This window comes from Athene cunicularia (assembly GCF_003259725.1).
Source record: "Athene cunicularia isolate RWA chromosome 2 unlocalized genomic scaffold, athCun1 chr2_part1, whole genome shotgun sequence".
Lineage (NCBI taxonomy): Eukaryota > Metazoa > Chordata > Aves > Strigiformes > Strigidae > Athene > Athene cunicularia.
The window spans coordinates 109724640-109747205 of NW_020799095.1; positions in this window are offsets into that span (position 1 = coordinate 109724640).

The following is a 22566-nucleotide window of genomic DNA, read 5'->3' on the forward strand; positions in this document are numbered from 1 at the left end:
CTTACAGATGCCTTTTTCAAGCACTCTAAATGTCTTGCAGATAGAAAACAAATGAGATTTGTCCTGACACATTGGCTTTAACCATGAGCCTATAGTTTCAATGATCCTTCTTTTTGTAATACAAAATTCTCAGCAAGACTATTGACTTAATCACATCCTTGAACCCACGGTGTGTCCATTTCTATGCGAGCTGCTCAGGAACATGCTCCATGTTTCTGTAATATCTGTGATGCTGACATTGATCAGTATCCACTATACTGCAGAAGTCACAGGGTAACGGCACAACATGTGCTGTTTGGTTTCCCAGTTGTTCGGCCTTAAGTATTGGTCAAACACTTACCGTTTAAAACTTAAGTTATTTTAACCCTCCCAACACTTTCTGATGACATTTTCTGTGACCTTAGCGGAAAGAACTGCACTTTAAAATTTCCCTGGTGTGATAAGACAAGCAAGGCCTGTGGCAGGCCAGAAATGGCTTTATTTGAGTGTCTCACAGTTGAATTTGGTTTAGTGTTTAACTACGTTGTGTCAATAACGTAGCTGTCAATAACGTGCTGAAATCTTTTGAATTGGATGTAAAGGACTTTGTGAGAATCGTACCATACACAAAACATGGTATACGTCAATAAACAAATGGTTCCCAGCTTCTCCTAGTGAGAAGAGGAAGTAGCAAGGATTTTTAATGGCTACTGTACCTCAACTATAACTTAATCAAATTGGCAGTGAAAGGGAACTCTCATAATCATACAATTCTCTAGAAACTACTGCAGAAAGGCAACAAAATCAGAAGCTGGCTGAAAAAAAATAGCCAAGAAGTAAACTGGAAAATTATTTCCTCAGATTTATTGGCAGATAATCTGAGGACACCATCTCTCTCTAATTCAATTATACTGTGGTAGCATATATTGACAAATAAAAAGCAATGCAGAAAATCATTTGACACTGATGGAGAAGAAAACGGGAAGTTTTTCAGTGGTTTTCTACTTTTAGATTTTTAAAGCAAATTTAAGACTTGGCTTCTCTAGAATTGCTCTATAAAATGAGAATGGATTTTCTGAAGAACTTTGACCCTGCAAATATTAAACTGCATAGCATATCTTACATATCCATGGCAGTTTAAATCCAGACATTCCAGGGAGATTGAAGGATATGTAGCTTTGCTTAATACTTTCTTCTTGTTATTCAGACTAAAATTACCAGAATTCTTGTGACTTTGTAGGTTTTTTTTTTTCTTCAGCCCTCTTTTTTTTTGACTGTCTGTGGTCTTTTGAAAATTATCTTGTAGGCCTGGAATTTTCTATACTTAAAAGTAATGGAGATAGCTTATGTCAAAAATAGAAGTACAAGTCATGGAAGTGGCCCTCATAGAGTGCAGGAAGTAAGAAATATTTAAATATTTTGAGACGGTCAAGCTGAAAAATTCTGCGTAAGTTCTGCATGGTATTCAGATACTCTTTTTTTTTTTTTTTTTTTTCCTACCGTGGAATGGCAGTTGTCCATCTAAAGAAAACTACATTGCAAGTATATGTGACAACTCTCTTGGTTCAACCTCTCTCAGATTTAGCTGCCTTACTATGTATTAAAACTGAACTAGCTACCTGTCTTGGTTACTTATTTAGTTAAAGGAAATTCCACTCTTATTTATGCAATGACAAAAGGAGAGGGAGGACATGGGGCCTGAACTCAGCTTCATAAGGTGTGTGGGGTTTTGTGGAAGCTAGGGTTCTCCCAACATATCCGAACCTATGCTAAAGACCTCCCTCTTAGAATTATAGAATCATAGAATCATTCAGACTGGAAAAGACCCTTGGGATCATCTAGTCCAACAATCAGCTTCACTGTACAAAGTTCTCCCCAACCCCATATCCCCCAACATCTCATCTAAATGATCCATAAACACATTCAGGGATGGTGACTCCACCATCTCCCTGGGCAGCCTATTCCACTGTCTGACCACACTTTCTGTGAAAAGTTTTCTCCTAATGTCCAGTCTGAACCTCCCCTGTTGGAGTTTAAAGCCGTTGCCCCTTGTTCTGTCACTAATCACCTGTGAGAAGGCACCAGCACCAACCTCTCTACAATGTCCTTTCAGGTAGCTGTAGAGAGTGATGAGGTCTCCCCTCAGCCTTCTCTTCCTCAAACTGAACTGTCCCAGCTCCTTCAATCACTCCTTGTAGGATCTGTCCTCCAGGCCTTTCACCAGCTTCGTTGCCCTCCTCTGCCCTCGCTCCAGCACCTCGATATCTCTCTCGTATTGAGGTGCCCAAAACTGGACACAACACTCCAGGTGTGGCCTCACCAGTGCAGAGTACAGGGGGACTATCACCTCCCTACTTCTGCTGGTCACACTATTTCTAATACAAGCCAGGATGCCGTTGGCTTTCTTGGGCACCCGGGCACACTGCTGGCTCATGTTCAGCTGCTTGTCAATTAGAACCCCCAGATCCTTTTCTTCCAGGCAGCTCTCCAGCCACACTTCCTCATGCCTGTAGCAATGCATGGGGTTGTTGTGGCCCAAGTGCAGGACCTGGCACTTGTCCTTGTTGAAGCTCATCCTGTTAATGTTGGCCCAATGTTCCAATCTATCCAAGTAACTTGCTGTACAACAACATAATTACAGATTTTGAAATTTCAAAACATCAAACTGTTAGTAGAGAGATACATTCCTAAAGAGTGATGATCCTTTTATTGATTTTTTTTATTTGTATTATAAACAATAAGAATTCTTGTATGCATAGGTAATAAGGCATTATAAATAAATGAACAGTATCACAAAGCTAAGTGCTGCACACCTGAGAATCTTAACTGTTTTCACAGCTTTTGTACATAGAAAATTTTATTTCGGTTTTGGTTTTTAGACCTCATAGAAAAGGATGCTTGTGGCCAGGTAGACTGACCATGTTGCATGTACAGGGCACAGGGATACTCATAATCAGATTTTCTAGCTATCCAGAAGAGTATTCATATGCATAAAAATTTACTATTGACTCCTTTCTTATGATCTGTGATGAATATAACCTACCCAACTTCAGGTGAAAATTTAACATGTACATTCATCCAGAATGCTGCTAGCACAAAACATAGGTTCTTAAACCCCATCATCCCATACTGAATTCAGAGACTATTCCTCCATGGATAACTGCATGCAGTTTCTAAATGAAAAGCAAAGTTAGTCGTAGGGAAAAAGAAGGCAGAGAAGTTGAAGAGAAAGAAGTCACCCGTAGTCTACACAGTATGGAAGCAGAATTCCTACAATAGCTGAACTCTTCTGCTCAGAAACATGTAGTTATTTCTTCCTCAATGTACTTCTGATTATGGCAATGTGAACATAAAATTCAGCTTTGAAATGTGAAGCTGTAACTGAACCCACAGAAACACTCACATCACTCCTACCTATCTTATTTTGAACAGCATATGAACACACAACTTGAACACTACATTTTTACAAGTGGTATTTTCTTACAAATCAGTTTTCCTTAAGGCTTGGGCTGACTTCTTAAGGTAGCATAGATCAATCTGACTAATAAAACTTTAGCTGAATTTGAGAAATGTGAGAAATGTAGCACAACAGCTTTAGATTTTTTTTAAAAGTGTTTGATACTGTAAATCACACTATATTACCAAATAAATAGTCATGGTCATTATTTATGCTAGTTGAGGTCTTATCTATCTAGTGAGAAACAGACTGTAATATCAAGCTTTCCCACATTGGATTTTGCTCTGGTGGAAAGTTGCAGAAAACCACTAGGAATGTGACAAACTCTCTGAAGACAATCTAAGAAGGCAGTGAACTAGCATGATCCTACTCCCAGAAGGAAGAGACTCTTTTTTGTATAGCCTCTTCCTCACCTGTTGGCTCTAACATTAGGAAAGTCCCATTGAGAAGATTTAGTATCAACTTTATCACCTGAAAACACTTTCTCTTTAGAAAAGACAAAGCCTGTTGTGAAGCTTTGATATTATTCTGTGTGGAGTGAGTATGAATTCTAACAGACTAAAATAACACTATTAATTCAAACTCATTTTGTGACCAATGCCGAAGAACTCAGCAAGAGGCTATAGCATTGTACAAGTAAAGAGAACTGTGTAGCCTTTATCTCAGCACTAGATGGCCAAAGTAGTTGAAGTTTACTGCATAATATGACTATCAGAAAGGTTTTATATCACCTGATTAAACAACAGCCAGAAGAGACATAAATAGATATCAGGATTGTGAAAAGACTAGTATGAAAAGTCACTCAGACTTCAGTTTATTGTGGACATCCATGAAAGCAAAGCCCTCTAGTAGTTGGTGGTAGACTAGGATTCCTACTCCACTTATCTCCTCACCATACTTCTAGTTATTAACTCAGTTTCTTTCCTCAGTCTTCTGTTTCTTAAACCAGGTTCCCTTGAACTTGCTCCTCTCATTTCTCCCCTTTACCCACAACCAGAAATTCTCTTCTTGAAGGTTTGATTCATCTTTGTATCCCTGTAGTTTGGACTGGTGGAGTCAGCTTCATTTTCACCATTGTGGGTTTGTATGATAACTAAGATTACCCTTTAGACTTCGATGTTTCTCCCGTATAATAAAATGCAATAGGATTTTTTTGGTGTGAAAACATTTTTCATCATAAGATTCTGAAAGGTCAAGTGGACAGTAATTGATTCAACAAAGAATTGCAAGGTATTCGCAGCTAAATCTTGAGTAAGAAATCTGGGAGAGTTTCTATTTTCAAAACACTGTTCACCAGAGAATAATTCTTCAGGGTTGTGAGTACTGAGTTCGTAAGAGAATTTGGCCTTAATTGTTTTCAATTTAGCAGTTAACATATGAAAAATGTACCTTGTCTACATGAGATAAAATAAACAGCTAAATAAATTTGGCATGCCAGGAATAGAACTGAGATTACTAAACTACTTGACTCATGCTTTATTTAACTACTGAGTCAAACAGCCAGTCTCCTGTCTAGATATGCATGAAAAGTTTTAAATTAAATTCCTGTTGGAATCCCTATTTTGCTAAAAGATGGCTTAAGCAAAGTTGTGTCTCACAAGGGGTGGAAATACATTTCAAAATGATCTGAATGAAGTTGACATCTACAAAACACTTTCTCCTTGTCTGACTTCCTTTTAACACTTAAGTCATAGTTAAAATGGTTAAAAGTGAAATAATATTTATTAGAATGATAAAAATGAATTATTTTCATATAATGAGATTTGAAAGTTCCTATGAATTAAAAATGGTGAGGATATTTAGATTTTAACTTCTGTTCTAATTCAAGGCGGGTTTTTTTGGAATAACTTGTGCTGTACTACATAACTCTCCTAATTCTACTCATATCCCTATATTAATGACTAAGGTTCTTACAGAAATTAAACTGTCATCCTTGTGTAGTGTAGTAGGTATAGTATATTAGGTATAGTACCTAAGTACCTATAAATGAAATGCTATAATTGATTTTGTCAATTCATTGTGTTAGCATATCACATACAGGGGGAAAAAAAAAAAAAAAAAAAGCAAAAAAAAAAGCCCAAGATTGTTCCCCCTTTAGCATATGGATAAAACAGATTTCACTGCCCATATCTGTCAATTGCTTGTGTTCTTTGAACACAATATGAATTCAGAACAGGTTATACTTTTGAGCATGATACAATATTTTGTATATTGCATAAACTCAGTCTGATTGGAACCAAGTAATTTTTAGTATAAATAACTGTACCTAAGTATGTGAACAAGTATGACAATTCACCCTTTGTTAAATTGTTTTGTCTCTTACTTACTTTTTTTTTTTTCTTACATGCATTTTTCTATAATTAATTCCCCAGTTTATCCAAACATTTAGTTAATCTATGATAAAATGGTAATTGAAATTACTGGCCACCACATTGCTAGCATGGGTTGCTGGTATTCTTATTTATTAAACGATTCCTAATACACCCTTCTACATCCCCTACATTCCTGGGTAAGTCTCATTTGTTGCTAGTTAGCTTGATAATGATAGACTACGATAACAAGAGAATTAACTACCTGTGGGACTGGTTCTGCATGTTCTGTGTAAGGAGCTCTTGGTTTGGGGAGACTGGGTAACCTGTTCCTTTCGTTGCTGAAAACTGACAGCTAAAAGAAAATGAGAGGTACACAGATGATGCCTATGTATCAGGATGCTTCAGAGTATGTGCTTATCCACTGTGGCAGTTTTGTGCTCCTAAAGAGAAGCCTTGTGGAGAGAGGAGGCCAAGATGAAAATGAAAGATATAATGTCTGAGATGAGACCATCCCTCTAGCCAGTGAGACAGCTCTTTCACCAAGGGTGTTCAGCAGCAGGCTATCAAATGAAGCAGGTGATAGTGAGGAATGTGAGGGTGCATGAGAGGATCCAGGAGTCATGATTTGAGCTGGTACCAGTGACTTGGGGCAGTGTATGAGTGATGCTCTGGATGGCTGTTTGGGCTGTCCAGTAGAAGACCAAAATTAAGATTTTCATGGTATCATTCTCCAAAACGCTTCCAGTTTGAGGGCGTGAGACATGAGAGGCAGGCAAGGATCCAGAGTTGCAGTGTACAGGTGAGATCATGTTGTAGCAAGAACAGGTATTTCAGTACTCCAGGAACCAGGAAACGTTTTGAGACTAAAGGGACCCATAAAGGAAGGACAGAGTTTAGTTTAATCCAGGTGGAAACAGACTGCTGGCTCTGAAAATTAAGATGATCATATAGGATTATTTAAACTAGGAACATGGAAATTATTGACAAACATGGAGAATTTCCTTGTTCAGACTGATTTAACTTTGCAGGGTAATCTGGATGATATTCAGTGCACCTCTGAAAAGGCCAGAAAGGAGATAAACAGAAATAGGGAATGCAAGTCCATTTGCCTAAAATGGCAGCTGACTAACATAGCAAAGCTAAACCAAGGGAAAAACTAACAAATGCTGGCTTCTACACCAACGCTAGAAGCCTTAAAAATAATATGGGGAAACCAGATTTTTTGGCAATAAACAGCAACTCTGATACAACAAGCATCTCAGAGACCTGGTGAAAGGGTAATTAACAGGATACAGTGTTGTCAGGCTACCAAATCTGAGGGATGATGGAATGTGATGTACAGGTGAGGGAATTGTATGTGAAGGAAAATATAAAATTTAACAGCATAAAAATATTGTGGGGAAAGAGGTACTATGGAATTCTGCATGGAAATACTCTAATAATAATAAAAAGTACTAGAATGATACTCTGGGATCTTTGATCTCGAGGATGCTGAAAATTTAAGACAGGTTGCAATAGCATGACATTTTCACTATACATATACAGACTGTATCGTTGCTGCCTCAGGACAAGCGGCAGAGATAAGACTGTTGTATGCAAGAAATGACTCCTTCCTAGAACAACTAATCTTAGCACTCTCATGAAAAGCTGCCAACTGGGCTTTGGTCCTGAGTAACGCACAGGACCTAATTCAAATGGTATTAGCTGAAGAGCACTCTGTAACAGCAATCAGAATAAAATTAGGCTTAACAATGCAGTGGGAGAGAACAAGCCAAATAAATCCTGCATATAGAGATTCGATTTTGGAAAAGGGAATTACATAAAAATGAGGCAATTAGCAAACGCACCCCTAAAATGAATACTCTAAAAAGCAAGAAGCCTGAAAGTAGCCTTGAGAAAGTTTGAAAATACTGTATTAATAGCCCAGGTAAACTGCTCAGAAAAAGAAAATATAATGACCCTGTAAAAACCCTCTATAGTTAAAGAGAAAACGTAAGGACACTACTGTACAGAAAGGATTGACTTTAAAAAACAGAAAGGTTGTCCAAATGAGGAGAGCAGTAAAATCATGGCATATCATTTAAACACAGGAAGTATTATGGAGCATAAATGAATTTGTAAAAGATGCTCAGATTGAAAATAAAAAGTTCTTTAAATACCTTAGAAGCTGGAAGTCAGCTCATGAAACAGATGGATCACCTGATGACAAAGGTGTTAAAGTGTCATTTGAGGATAAGACCACAGCAGAGAATATGATATTTATTTTTTGTATACTTTTTTTAACAGTTAAAGGTGTTGGGGAGTTTCCAGCATCCTGTGCATTATCAGGGAAGCTATATCAATTTGAGCTAAGTGTACAGGAAGTATTAGACCTCACAGAATCAGTTAGGTATCAACAAGTCACTAGGATAAGCAGCCATTCACCCAAGAGCTGTGAAGGAATTCAAATGTGAAATTGCAGAGCTGCTGGCCAAAATTTGTAACCTATCATTACAGGCAGTCACTGAGCCAGGGACCTGGAAGATTGCCACTGTAAGTCCCATCCACAAAAAGCACTCCAGAGAGGATTCTGGAACTGCAGACCACTGAGTCTGTCTTTCATCTATGGTAAAATGGAAGTGTCTATATTAAAGGATGAGATTACTGAGCACATGGGTAAACACAGCCTGTAAAGAAAGAATCAGCATGACCTCTGGGAAGGGAAATCCTGCCTCACTAACTTGTTCTGGGTACACGGTACATGGATAGAGCTGCCAGGAAGGAAGCTAGTGCTGCTCTGACCTGAAAAAGATCCAAGTGCAGGTCATGGGGAAAAGGCAGAGGCTGTTGAAGCAGTACCAGAAAATGAGCAGGACTGTCAGGAAGACAATGAGCTCATCTTCCCTTAAGCCAAGGACCCACAGCAGACCTGTCCACCTTCATACCCACTCTGACACCCTCACCTCCATTTTGTCCCAGTTAGGAAATGTGGATGGGTTGGTTGCAGAGCTGTGGATGCCTAGATAGTGCAGCGTGTCTGTGCCCTGCTAGATATTGAGGATGGGGAAAGGAGCTCACTTGTCCCCAGGCACCAGGCTTGCCCAGTGAGGGAGACAGTCAAATTGGTGACTTCACATGTTTTCACATCCACTAAGCCATCTGGGGTTTTATCCAGCTTTGTAAGTACCAGCTTTCTCCTCCTAGGGAAGACAAAGATGGAAGGTCGAGAGGTAGCCATGACACTCTCCCTGATGAAAGCCAACAGTCTTGTTGCAACAGTTTATAGTGACTCAGGGGATCCCCACAAAGCAGGAACTTATCCCAATATATAGGGATCCCTACAAGATACCTGTGATTCCCCATGTCAAATATTTTCTCCTTGTTGAGGGACAGGAGACAAATGACAGACCAGGTAAAGGAAGTTTTGGACCAGATAGGAGTTATTAAAGATGCTTTGTCATGGGACCATATAGGCCTGATCTGGTTGAATCACATCCTCCAGCATGGACACCAGTCACAGCAGATGACCTTGATTATAGTCTTGTGCTGAGAAGAAGAACTGGGAATTTTTGCCTCAGGTCTTCAGAAATAGGGCTACTATGGCTCTTCTTTACAATAAATGAAGCATCCCACACATTGAGAGTTCATCCCACATGTTGGCATGGTCCAAGCCAAACTTGTCCCAGAACACATAAAAAACCTTCAGTCAGCCTCTCTGTGGATGGAGAAAAGCAACAAAGAGTTTCTGTAAACATGACCAGACTGCATGTCAGCTCCAGATGATCTTGGTTGTTCCCATTGACCTTTGGGAGTCTGTTCTACAGGGTGTGATAACCAATGCAAACGGTAGTATCTGTAGAGAAGAAGACCACACTAAAGGCCAGTTCTCTTTCACTCATCTGCTCCAGACCCATAAGAGGTGGTGTCTCTTCTGCCAAGAAGTGAACAATGTGTTTATTGGCACCCCTCTTCTTCCCTGAAGTGTAAAAGTGCCTGACATGATCTTTGTCTCAGAAGAAATGGATGCCTGAATATATTGCAGCACCCCACATCCAGCAGACTTTCAGAGTCCAGAATTTGTTCCAAATCTCCTTATGTTCACTGGAAGGTTATGGACTGTTGCAGTGCATGGCCAGGGACCCTTCCAGCTCTCCAACCCTGGCTCAGCTGTTCTATCACTGTGTCCTTCTGCCTTGGGTAACCTTCTGGTTACACATGTATAGCTGCAGCATCAGAGCTTGGTAGGTACTTTCCCTATACTTCTGCATCTCTGGGCTCAAATGACTTGGGAGACATCCACACATTCCCAAAGTGTTTCCCCACTTACCACAGTCCCCCCAAAATACTTCTTTCTCTTTTGATTTTGTGATATCTGTTCTCCAGTGTACCAACATCTTTTTAGGTAGGCAGTTGGTGGACAGTCTACATGCTATCTGGCTATTTTGAAGAATGTGCTGGAGTAAGACAAAGATTCCCCAGTAATTCAGTCTTTTTGATTACTATTCCATTGGATGAAAAGTGCCTTGATATTATTCAGTTACCTCGAAATCCCTATTAGTTTAAGTCAGGTAAAGTAAAATGCTAATGAGAGTATTATTTATATCATGCACAATTGGCAATATAATGAAAAGTAATTAAGAAATACAAGAGTAAATACATTAAAGAAAACCCATGCATTAATCTATTACAGTGTGGTTAGACTGGCAATATCTGTCTCTCTCCCCTCCTCCTCCTCCCTCTTTCTTTCATTTTTCCTCCCCTCAGCCAACTTGCCCTCATTTTTATTAAGACCTTCCTATCAGGTCTTAACTGTGCTTAACCAAAGGTAAAACCCTTGCCGCTCTGCCTAGCGAGATGATGTTCAATAAGATGCATGAGTAACCTGAGAGTCTGTTGACAAAAAAAGCAGACTCCCCTTGAATCATTACTCAGTAAAGTGTGTATCAAAAGACTGAATAAAACAGTTTATATCAATCTGATCAGTAAAATGTCTCCGATTTCTGCCAATTAAGAACATACAAGTTCTGTTTACCTGTGTCTGCCTGCAGCAATTCAGTCAGAACTAACCCCTTTTCAAAGGGAGTTTAGAGGAATAGTCACAGCTGTGGGAATTGAAATGAAGGAAGGAAGAAAGAGGTCCTTGAATTAGTTCAGAGTAGTGCACAGGTTTGGTGGATTGTTGGTTGGATGAAAAAATTCACTATCATTAGACATTTTAAGAAATTTTAAGAGTAATTGTTTTCTTATTAGTTTCCCTTATTTTAATTCTGGTGTTTCTTATATCATTTCCATGTGAATTTCAGCACTGAACTTCTTTTGATTCCTAAGTATATGCAGGAAGTTATTAAAAGTTTGGGTGTCATATAATGGATAACGATCTTGTATAATTTTTGAGAAACAAAGTAGATCATTCACCTTGATGAAAAGTTCAAAAAATGGCAGAGAGCTTGTGCTCAGGATCAATTTACAGCAACACACCATAGAATCATACAATCATAGAATGGTTTGAGTTGGAAGGGACCATTAAAGGTCATCTAGTCCAACCTCCCCTGCAGTGAGAAGGGACATCTTCAACTAGTTCAGGTTGCTCAGGGTTCCATCCAACTTGACCTTGAATGCTTCTAGGGATGGGGCATCTATCCCCTTTCTGGGCAACTTCTTCCAGTGTTTCACCACCTCATTGTAAAAAATGTCTTCCCTATATCTAGTCTAAATCTACCCTGAAATAATGCAGCAGTAAGGTGTCCCCAGAACCTTCTCCTCTCCAGGCTGAACAACCCAAACTCTCTCAGCCTTTCTTCATAGGAGAGATGTTCCATCTCTCTGATCATTTTTGGACCCCTCCTCCGGACCTGCTCCAATGGATCCATGTCTTTAATGCTTTGGGAACTCCAGAGCTGGAAGGCATACTCCAGGTGGGGTGTCATGAAAGTGGATTAGAGGGGCAGAATCATTTCCTTTGATCTGCTGGACACACTTCTCTTGATGCAGCCCAGGATATGGTTGGCTTTCTGGTCTGGGAGTGCACATTGTCATCTTACATCCAACTCCTCATCAGCCAGTACCCCCAAGTCCTTTTTGACAGGGTTGCTCCTCAGTCCCTTCATTCCCCAGCCTGTATTGATACTGGGGGTTGCCCCAATCCAGAAGTGGGACCTTGCCCTCAGCCTTGTTGAACCTCATGAGGTTCACATGCTCCCACTTCTTGAGCTTGTTCAGGTCCCTCTGGATGACATCCTATCCCTTGGGTATGTCAATTGCACCACTCAGCATAGTAGGGTAATTTCTGAAAATCAGTGCCAGTCAATACATGACAGGCGCAGTAAAATATTCACTTATCTTTCCAAAAAGAATTACTTGGATACTAAGGCCTTTCTAAGATATAGAGAAAGTAAGTATTGAAACAATATTCAGAAGAGTTAATTTTTTTCCTGGTTATCCATTTTGACTCTCACTACAATCTGATGTTTTGACATGCTGAATACTGACAGTGGCAGAGATTCTGTGATAAGACACTCATCCCTCATGAATCATCCAGGAAAGTAATTGTTAGGGGAAAGAACCTGTAAAATGGGATTGCAGAACAATGAAATTAAATTAAATTTAAAATGGAATAAATGTGCTGTGAGAGAAATGAACTTAGCCTTGCGACAATTAGAATTTAAGAATCTCTCTTTTTATTATAAATTGTTCCCTGCAAATCCAAGCTTGAAGAATACGATCTGCAGGCAATTAAAAAGAATAAGTTTACCAGCATCATCTTCCTTACCTTGTTTATAGGCTGAGCATAAATTTCCAGACTTCAGCATAAAATTCTGTAAGCTCTGTTTAAATGGGATCATTATTAAATTGACAGTTAATCAGAAACATTACAAAACCAAGTGAAAGTAAATATAAAAGTTTTATTTAGGCAATAGGCTGTGAGTCCACATACTTAACGGAATGGACTTAGAGATGTGTCTGCAGGATATTTGTCAATAGAAATATGGAGATACCAAGAAGGAGGTACAGAGTTGTGTAGGTGACTACGTCATAGGTTAGAGATACAGCAAATCTAAGCTTTTCTTAATTTCAACAGGAGATAAGTCAAAAAGCTGGAAAGCATGCAAGAACAAATATATCTTTAGATCACATCACAGTGGCTGAATGCACATCTTTCATTCTTAAACTGATGAAATGGAAGTTTTTAAAAACTGCTACCAAAATGGCTAGCCAGTCTTCTGGGAGAAAACTTTTTAAATGTGGATGAAGAAAGAACAGGAAATACATTCAAAAGCTGTCATTTACTTTGTTGCCTGGATACGCTGTGAATCATCAGAAAACTTGGAGACAGGCTTACAGCGGGTAGTACACTGTAAAGCACTTGTCCTTTATTCACGTTAATAACTTATATAAGTTGGCGCCTTTAAATTCTTTTTCTAGTACAGTTATTTAAAGATTAAGCTGCAGCTGGAAATAAGATGCAACTGTCTTAATGAAGTTCCCTTTCAGCATAGATTTAGAATTTGAATAGCTACAGAATTTACACAGCTTTGCAGGGCTCTACTGTTAATTTCTATGTTATTCAGGATTATGAGCATTATACACTTGGTTTGTAATGAATGTGAACTATTCTCAAACAACTTACACTTATTCCTCTAAAAAAATTGGTGGCTACTCTCCAGTAATGAGTGCATTAAAAATCTTAAGGGGAAAGAAAGCATAATGTAAACAAATAATAAATATTTTAACCTGTTATATTGCTATAGCAGAAGCGGTTTCACACAATTTAAGTGTCAAAATTTCAAAATTTTTCCTTAGATAAGGAATCATGAGGGCTGTGGAGCATCTAATAGTATCTAATAGGAAGCATTGATACAAAAGTGATTCCCATTTAGCAGAACAAAAAGGAATTGGTCCCTTAGGTGCCTATGTACTAAGACCTATACCAAGAGCTGTATGTGTGCACGTTATATCAATTTCTGTCACTGTATTCCATTCAGACATTGCAAGTATGCACAGATACAGACAATTATAAATTCATAAGATAAAATGTTCTGAAATACCTAGATTCTAAAAATGTTTGTAAGTCCTGTGAAGTTAGTGATGTCTAACTTGTGTAATACAAATAATGATCTCATAAGCTTCAAGCACATTATACTACATTATGTTGCACTGTTAGGTAAGCAGAACAAAGGGTATATGTAAGATAAGACACTATCTATCTGCCCAGTTTCAGCTGGGATAGAGTTAAGTTTTCTTGAGCTTGGAGTTGGCACGGCAAGAGTGCCGGACTGGGTTGGCCAGTGGAATATTCCATATTATGTGAAGTTATACTCAGTATATAAAGGGGGTGAGTTCTCTCTCACTTCTGGTCTTTGCGATGATAGGATCTTCATTCTTTCGGGATCACTGACTGGGCTGGGTATCGGTCAATGAATGGTGTGCAATCACATTGTGCATTTCCCATTTGTACTTCCTATTACTATTATTGTTTTGTTTTATTACCATCACTAAAGTGCTTTTTATGTCAATCTACGGGTCTCCTTTTATCTCTCCCCTATTTCCCGGGCAGGGGGGAACTGACTGCATGGTGTTTGGCTACCAGTCGAGTTCAAACCAAGACATCATCATATTCAAGAAGTCATGGTGAAGTTCCCACTGACTGGAAAAGGGAAATTAAAAAGATCTGGGGAACCACAGGCCGGTCACTCTCACCTCTGTGCCTGGCAAGACCATGGAGATCCTCCTGGAAACTATGCTAGGGCACATGGAAAATAAGGAAGTGATTGGTAACAGACAACAGACAACATGGCTTCACTAAGAGCAAATGATGAATTTAGTGGCCTTCTATGATGGGGTTACAGTGCTGATAGATAAGGGAAGAGCAACTGACATCATCTACCTGGACTTGTGCAAAGCATCTGACACTGTCCTGCATGACATCCTTGTGTCTAAATTGGAGACACATGGATTTGATGGATGGACTACTTGGCAGAAAAGGAATTGTCTGATGGTTGCACTCAAAGAGTTGCAGTCAACGGCTCAACGTCCAAGTGGAAAGCAGTGACGAGTGCCGTTGCTCAAGTTGGTATTGGGACCGGTGCTGTTTAACAGCTTTGTTGGTGACATGGCAGTGGGATTGAGTGCACCCTCAGCAAGTTTGCTGATGAGACCAACCTGTGTGGTGTGGTCAACACTCTGGAGTGAGGGGATGCCACCCAGAGGGATCTTGACAGGCTTGAGAGGTGGGCCCATGCAGACCTCATGAAATTAAAAAGGCCAAGTGCAAGGTCCTTCACACTGGTCGGAGCAGTCCCAAACATAAATACAAGCTGGGCTATGTGTATGGGATTGAGAGCAGCCCAGAGGAGAAGGACTTGGGGGCATTGGTTGACAAGCTCATCATAACCCAGCAATGTGCAGTCACAGCCCAGAAAGCCAACTGTGTCCTGGGCTGCATCAAGGGAAGTGTGGCCAGCAGGTCAAGGGAGGTGGTTCTTCCTCCCTACTCCACTCTCCTGCGACCCCATCTGGAATACTCTGTTCATCTCTGGGGCTCCCAAAATAAGAAGGACATGGACCTGTTAGAGCAAGTACAGAGAAGGCCACAAAGGTGATCAGGGGACTGGAGCACCTCCCCTATGAGGACAGGCTGAGAGAGTTTTGGTTGTTCAGCCTGGAGAAGAGAAGGCTCCAGGGAGACCCTATAGTGGCCTTCCAGTACTTAAAGGGGGCCTATAGGGAAGATGGGGAGAGACTCTATCAAGGAGTGTAGAGATAGGATGAGAGGTAACAGTTTTAAACTGAAAGAGGGTAGATTTCAATTAGATATAAGGAAGAATTTCTTTGCTGCGAGGGTTTTGAGACACTGGAAGTGGTTGCCCATAGAAGCTGTGGCTGACCCCTCCCTGGCAGTGTTTAAGGCCAGATTAGATGGGGCTTTGAGAAGGCTGGTCTAGTGGAAAGTGTTCCTGCCCATGGCAAGGGGGTTGGAACTAGATGATCTTTCAGGTCCCTTCCAACCCAAAGCATTGTATGATTCTATGTCAACAGATATTTTTTTTTTTTTTTTTTTTTTTTTTTTGTGTGAATCCTACCTGAACATCATTTTGTCAGAAAAGCATAAGAGATTTTTCACATTTTTTGAAAGCTTCGGTAATTCAGATGGAGATCGAGTAATGGTTTATTCCTGAGTAGGTCAGTTGGAGTAGGATATTTCAGGTCAGCTATCTACCAGTAGCAAAAATGAAAGTGGTATAAGCAGTACTCATATATATATTTTTTCCTCTGCCAAGCCTGAATGACCAGATTTGTATTTACAGCCAGGTCAACTGATATGAAGGAGTGCAGAGTCAGACTTATGCGAAGGAGTGCAGAGTCAGACTTATGCCTCGAGGACAACAATAATATATTCTAATCACACTGAAATGAGAATAAAAAAGAGGAGAATATACAATGGATGCCCAGTTTTAATGGTTCACTGCTACAGGTGTCCAAGTCATAAGCTATGTAGTTTACTGTAAACAATTCAACAGTTCAATCTGAATATTACTGACAAATGAGTTTGGCAGTAATGTCAGGAGCTTGGGTTCACATTTTTCATTGGGGATGCTCTCATACAGTAGATCTTCCTGCCTAAGAGAAAATGATAAATATATTGTTCTCAGTATGATTGCCAAAATATCAATTTGCATTCACTTAAACACAGCTAAATTAATTTATATGTTAATTTTAAATGTCAGTTCAAGGAAGCATACCCTTGAATGAAAAGCACATACTTGTGTCACAGGGTCACTAATATTTTATACTTCATGAATTATGTCATTCTCAGAATTAAAACTTGGAAACTAGAGTACATTCTTGATTATTACTATCCTCAAAAAGGAGCATAAAGGTGTTAGGGCAAGAACCAGGACAAGGAGAGCTGAGTCTACACCTGATGCTGCTATTCACATATCATGTGATAGCATTGATAAGTTATTTAATATCTGCTTCTTTTATTCTGTATTATGTCTTCATGGGGTGATATCCTGTAGCAGTGTGCTCTGCTCTGTCTGAATCTGTTTCATTTCCTTTGCAGATGACTTGCTGCCATGGATGATAATGGAAAAATAAAACTGCTAGGCTTCTATCTCCTAACAGTTTCAATAGAATTTAGGAAAAAAAATAGCAGAATTTAATCTTAAAGACTTTCATTATGGTCTTTCAGCGTGATACAAACTGCAACAATTTATCCCTCAGACAGTTCATTTTAATGTAATGTTAATTATGCTTCACCAAAAATCTCCTTAAAACTTACACTGGCTTTAGAATAAGCTCAATATTTTAATAATGTTATGGCATGGGAAAACTTTGATCAGGATAGGAAGAAGTAATATGAGAAATTAGAGTTGAATACCAGGCTTAGATCAATAGGTGTTCATAGACAGGAAAGAAGGGTCACAAGGAGGAAAAAGCTGAGATAGGTGGAGACAATTTATGTGTAATTTAGCAGATTTAGCTTCTGTTTTAAAAGAAATATTTCATTTTAACATTTTGCATTAGATCACCCCTCAAATTTTTTGAGTTCTTATATCCAAGACTTTTATTTATAAGAAAACCGGTGAAGCAAATTATAGACAGCATGTTTGTTCCTTGTTCTTCTGTCGTTAGCAGTCCTGTGCTTTGAAAGTACATAATACTTTTTCACATACCAAACTCCCAGAATTTCAGCTATTTTACAAAGGAATTGGGGGGGAAAAAAAAAAAAAAATAAAGTGCAAGCAAGTCTTCTAGTTATGCATTATTATATAAATGTAAGCCCAGAAAGATCTGACTTGTATTTTACTGAAAGTCAACATTTCAATTTGACTTTTATTTTTGTTAACTGCCATTTTCTGCCAGTTACAATTTTTGACAGTTTCAGACTCTTGGCCTTTCCTCCTCCTTCTTTGCCAGCTCTTGGAATGAAGGAGTAGGTTTGGGAGAGAGCCTTGTGGGTTAGAGAAGGCTGAAAATAGCACATTTCAATTTGGAGAGAAGTAGCAATATGAGGAATAGAGCTGTAGAAACACATATATTTTTCTCTCATGTTTTTGCACTTAAATATCAGGAGTTACTGTCATCATTGTGTGTCGTCGTCGTCATCCCTCCCCGTCATCCCCCCCCTTTTTTTTTTTAAAATTACTATTTTTTGGCATATATCGCTGGAAATAGAAACCCTTCCTAGACTTCCAGTCTTTGTCCTGGTTTTCCGTCAGTTGGATACATGCATCATAGATTCCTGCAGTAAAACACAGCTATAGAAAGCTATTAATTTTTGTTTTAAATTTATAAAAAAAGATGAAGTCTGATCAGTTAGTATCTAAAATCCTCCAGGTAAGGGGCAAAATTTACTCGGATAGTTTGAGGGGAGCTAGTAAATAGTTTGGTTCACAAAATCAGAATCATAGAATAGTTTGGTTTGGAAGGGGCCTGTAAAGGTCATCAAGACCAACCCCTCCTTCCATGGATAGGGACATCTTCAACTAGATCAGGTTGCTCAGAGCCCCATCCAGCCTGGCCTTGAATGTTTCCAGGGATGGAGCATCTACCACATCTCTGCACAACTTGTTCCAGTGTCTCACCACACTCTTTGTAAAAAATGTCTTCCCTATATCTAGCCTAAATCTATCCTCTTTTAGTTTAAACCACAACCCCTTGTCCTATCACAACAGGCCATGCTAAAAAGTTTGTTCCCATCTTTCTTATAATCTCCCTTTAAGTACTGAAAGGCGCTGTAAGGTCTCCCTGCAGCCTTCTCATCTCCATTCTGAACCCCAACTCTATCAACCTTTCCTCATAGCAGAGATGTCCCATCTCTCTGATAATTTTTGGAGCCCTCCTCTGGACCTGTTCCAACAGGTCCATGTCCTTCTTGTGCTGAGGACTCCAGAACTGGGAACAGTAGTCCAGGTGGGGTGGAATCACCTCCCTCAACCTGCTGGCCACACTTCTCTTGATGCAGTCCAGGATATGTCCAACTTTTCATCATCTAGTACCCCCAAATACTTCTCTGCAGGGCTGCTCTCAAACCTTTAATCCCCCAGCCTCCATTTATACTGCCCCAACCCAGATGTGAGACCTGGAGCTCAGCCTTGTAGAACCTCATGAGGTTCACATGGTCCCATTTCTCAAGTTTGTTCATTTTCCTCTGGACAGCATCCCATCCCTTCTATTAACAAATCTCTTGGTTGTTAACAGTTTGTGATAAATAGCAAAAATTCACATGCCCTGTATCTAATAGAATTATTAAGTGTTATGGGGAATTGTACCTAGCATGCCGAGAACATCACTGTCAATACATGCATCTCCACATCCCCTGCAGAGTATTGAGAAAAACTACAGAAAAATGTTATCAGGCACTTCAACAGTGAAATTAATGTCAAAGGAAACCAAAACTCATTCCAAATAAACACCAGTTTTTACTGTTGCCTTCCTCCACTTCATTTGGCTGCTTGCCGCCAAAGGAGATAACATCTCCTTCGCTACCTTAATTTATCCCTGCTCAGTTACCCTTCTATATCTGCCCTTCCATTTTCCTTTTTTAATCACCCGGTCACAGTTCTGTGCTTCATACCACTTCCACACTTCTCACTTTTATATGGATATCTATGTTCATATGGATTTTCTACAGATAGTGAGGAAGGTAAAGCTGCATTTCTGTCCCTTAAAACCAGAAGCACTAGGCTGTGTCCTCTCTTTTCAACAGTCAAGCAAATCTGACTTTGGCCAACATGTCTGTGTTCTTATTCTTTGCACAGAATGTAACAGAATAATTTCATTATTCGTCCACTTTTATAATATAATTTTTATTAGGATGAACGTTTTGAAGATAAAACATGTAAAGATGATAAAACAGACTATACATGTTCCACTTAGTAGGTAATATCCTTCAGTTGTATAAAGTCCCAGCATCTACAATTTCCTGAATTATTTGTTCTAGTTGGTTTCATGTAAATCTCTGATCTGAGCTCAAGGCTTTCAATGTTTGGTTTATTTTTTTTTTTACTTTGCTCTTAAACAAGTATAAGAGACAACATACAGGGTTGTTTTTCGTTTTTGTTTGTTTGTGGTTTGTTTTTATTTTTTTGGGGGGGGGGTTGTTTGTTTGTTTTGTTTTGTTTTTTTTTAATTTTTTTTCCCCCTCAGGCTTCTCTCACTTTCTGGGGATTTTCATTAATTGTATCCTCATCCAGGATGGAACCCAACAATATAAATTCTCCTAACAATAATAAATGATTCCTCAATAATATTTTTTCCACATGTACAAACCATCTGTTGTGGTTTGAACTCGGCCAGCAGCAAATTGTACATGGCCAGTTGTTTGCCTCCCCACCCTGCCCTGGTGAAATAGGGGAGGGACAAAAGAAGAAATTTGTAGGTTAAATAATAATAAAAAATTATTAGCAAAACCAATAGTAATAATAGTAGTCCAAAACGGGTAAAATGCTGTAGTGGCTAACCGAGCAGTGACTGGTACAGAGCCGGTCCCCGGCAGCGACCCCACCGCACCAGAGAACTCCACCCAGCTGATCTGGAAACCGAAAACAAAACATAAACCCACTCACGAGAGAGCACGTGCCTGCCTATATGCTGACCTTTGACATCACATGACATGGAATGCTCCAGTGATCGATCGGGACCCAGCCCTTCAACTGTGCTCCCTCTCAGCCCAAGGAAAGTAAAATCTATCCCAGCTGAAACCAGAACACCATCAAACATGTCTCAGTATAACAAGATGCCCATGCATCTAAATCTATTACATCCTTCGTAACTCACCAATGTTTTTTCATTTTCCTGTCAGAATAACCACATGCATACAGAAGCAAACTTTGTCATCCTGATGTTCACTCAGTATATGTGCTACAGCCTTTGTTGTTTTACTTTTTCACCTCAGTCAGAATCTGTGTTCTTCTCCTATGTTGTAAACTGGCTGACACATTAGGACTCTTTTCTTGATTGGCTCTTAGGCTTTATTGCAGTTCTGAACACCATTAATAACTAACAAGACATCTACCGTAGACTGTTACGATCTGTCTGTGGTAGAGACTAACAATTTACTGATATTGCAATCTGAAATATTTCCTTATTTCAAAGCAACACTGAAAAAAAAAAAAATCTAACACTAGTTATCGCTATTACAAATGTGATTGATTTGCTAGTAGAATACCTGATAGAAATAAAAAAAAATTGCTTAAAATACATTGTGCATAACTGGGATTGGACACAGCATCCAAAATAGTTATTTTGGTTTTCCTAACAGTAAAGCTATCACAATTGGAAAAAAGTTGTAAACCACATACTTTTTAGATCCATCTCTTCCCACAGCTTCAGAGTTTGTCTTGTTTTATGGCTGGGGGAGCAATAATCACTCAAGTCTGTATAGGTCTCAGGAGGCCCTCCTGTCATGACTCTGTGGAACTGAACCATTGACTGAACAACCACTGAAGAGATAAACCAGCCATGTAAGTCATCGTGAACACCAAGTGACTATCTGCAGCAGGCAAAAGAATTCCTCTGTAATGTTTCTGCTACAGTCTGTGTCATGTTTAACACAGAAACAGAAGAGTATGAAATCCAAGTCACCCAGTCCTTGGTAACATCCTGTGAAAGAATCTATTTCAAAATTACTAAGATCACTAATCATGACTGATTGGTTTCTGGGATGACTCATAAAAGCCATGCAAGCTGCCTTGAACCTGCCCTACTTTCCATCTCTATTTAACCTTACACTGAACATAAGGTAAGGGTTACACAGAAAAACATTTGTGCAGCTCGAAGCAGACTTGGAACAGGACTTGTGAGCCAACTACACTAAAACCAGGAATGCAGAACAAAACATTTCAGCATGTTTTTTCTGGACTCAGAGCTCATAATTTATTTTCTCAAGTTAAAAATAAATAAATAAATTGTGAATTTTTGAAGTTAATTTAGAATTTGGGTCATATTTTGGAAAAAAAAAGCAGTAGTCAACACAGTATACTCTCAATCTTATTGTCAGAAGCCAGAATTTCTCCTTTTTTTCTCCTAAATGATTTTATTTTATGCAGAAAACTAACAATACTTGACTTTAAATATGATCTGACTTGCAAACATCATTCAAATCTTATTTTATCTCACTGGTAGATAACTGGAAAATGTTCAACTTTCTTCACTTTGAGTGAATTTTCTCAAAATAAATGCTTTGCCTAACCAAATTACTTGTTTTGAGTTCTTCATAATCTAGCAGGGCTTCTTCCTTCATAGAAATGCAGAAAAATCCTTCCAATTTTATTCAGATAAATAGTTCCTTAAACAGAAACAGCATTTCTGTTTTCTTTGTCTTATGGCAGAGAAACAAAATGGAAGACTTAGCCTGTCCTTGGTTTCATTATTATTATTTAGCAGGCCGTATTTTTTGTTGGAAATACAGAATTCTAGGTTGGAAATTGGCTATTTGTCATATAAATATTAATTTTTGACATTTTCTTCCAGACATACACAATTATTCCTGTCATAACTCCTCCCCACTTTTTTTTTCTTTACATGCTGTCTAGTTTTGGGGTAGGTTGTTTTGGTTTTTTTTTGTTTTTTCCCTTTTTAAGGGGGCAGTGCTATCCTTATCAGCATTCAGTTTTGAAAAAAACTACTGTACAAAAGAGCCCTTCTGAATAATTTATCAATTTATTCTTCTTAGAAATTATCTGTGAAAAGGTCAAAATTTTTAAAGTGCATATGCTATTTGCATTCACTCAATATACAGTAATTTTAAAACAATTTTTTTGGCTGATTTCTTTATTTTCTCTCCTGTGTAACTGTCCAGAAGAGAAGAATAGCCTCCTACAGAAATGCTAAGAT